The 1,483-nt window shown below is 66.1% G+C and overlaps 1 protein-coding gene across 1 annotated transcript in view; it reads left to right on the top strand.

Moving 5' to 3' along the window:
- Window positions 1-1,483, top strand: part of RAB11FIP5 (RAB11 family interacting protein 5) — a 57,975-nt gene that overhangs the window by 16,661 nt on the left and 39,831 nt on the right.

Genomic DNA, 1,483 nt, shown 5'->3' with positions numbered 1-1,483 from the left:
AGGGGGTCCCGGTGCACCCTAGGGGGTGTGTCGCAGGTCTGTGTGCGTGCCCCAGGGTGGGTGTTGTGGGGTCCCTGTGCGCCCCAGGGTGGGCGTTGTGGGGTTCCCATGCACCCCAGGGTGGGGGTCAGGGGGTCCCTGTGCACCCTAGGGGGGGTGTCGCAGGTCTGTGTGCGTGCCCCAGGGTGGGTGTTGTGGGGTCCCTGTGCGCCCCGGGGTGGACGTCGTGGGGTCCCCGTGCACCCCAGGAAGGACATAGCAGCGCGTGGTGTGTCACGGGCTCCATGTGTGCCCCAGGAAAGGGCTTTGCAGGCTGTAGGGTGTCACAGGGTCCCTGCATGCCCCAGGAAGGGTGTCGCTGGGGACAGGGAATGCTGGCGACTGTGCGAGCCCCAGGATGGGCGCTGCAGGAGGTGGGGTGTGGTAGGGTCTGGGCACGCCCCAGGAAGGGTGTTGCAGGAGGCAGGGCATCAGAGGGTCCGCGGGCACCCTAGGGAGGGTGTCGCAGGGAGTAGGGTGTCATGGGGTCCAGATGTGCCCCAGGATGGGCTTTGCAGGAGGTCACCCACCATCACAGGGACCGTGCGTGCCCCAGGAAGGGTGTCACGGGGGACAGGGCATGGCAGGGTCCGTGGGTGCCCTGGGAAGGGCGTCACGGAGGATGGGGTGGCGTGGGGTCCCTGTGTGACTCGGGAAGGGCATTGCAGGATACAGGGTATCGCAGGGCCCGTGGATGCTCCGGGAAGGGCATCACGGGAGATAGGACGTCACGTGTGCTCCAGGAAGGCTGTTGTGGAGGATGGGGTGTCTTGGGGTCCCTCCACCCCCCAGGAACACAGTCATGTGGGACAAGGCATCACGGGATCCTTCCTCCCCCTGGGCAGGGGGTCCCGGGGGACAGGGTGCCGTGAGGTCCCTCTGCATCCTGGGAGGGTCCCCCCTGGGGTCTGTCACTCCTGGGAAGCCGTGGCACAGATGCCCGCGGTGCTTTGTCCTTCTCATGGCTGCGGTGGCTTTGCAGCCCCCACCAGCTCGGTGGGGCTGTCGGCATGACCTGGTTTATCGTGGTGCTGCTGCAGGAGGGTCCCCCACTTCGGGGGACTGAACCCCAGCCCCGTGTTGCCTCCAGCATAAATCCCACTGCGGGGGGGATTTGTTGTTATTCCTCCTTCCCCTAGAAGGGTTTAAAACAACAATAAATGTTTCCTAGCCTTCGCCAAGCAGAGAAATGCGGGAATGTGGATGAAATTCTTTTAGGGAAGAAGTTGTTTGAGCTTTGCCTCACGCAGACCTGGCTGGGCTGCTGCACGCCTCCGGGAGCGTCCCTGCCGCTCGCTGGCTCCCCGGACCCCAGGAATTCAGCTGGCTCGCTGCCCGAAGCTGCAGGCTTGGAGAGGAGCCTCCCTTGCCCTCCTACCCAGGGCACGGCCGGGGCGGCGGTGGAGGGAGCGCCGGGGCTTGGCAGGGGGGGGCGGCCGGGGCG

This window comes from Egretta garzetta, unplaced genomic scaffold (assembly GCF_000687185.1).
Source record: "Egretta garzetta isolate BGI_Z169 unplaced genomic scaffold, ASM68718v1 scaffold505, whole genome shotgun sequence".
NCBI classification, from domain to species: Eukaryota; Metazoa; Chordata; class Aves; order Pelecaniformes; family Ardeidae; genus Egretta; species Egretta garzetta.
Note: the sequence above shows the minus strand (reverse complement) of the source record. Positions and strands in the feature narration are given on the sequence as shown.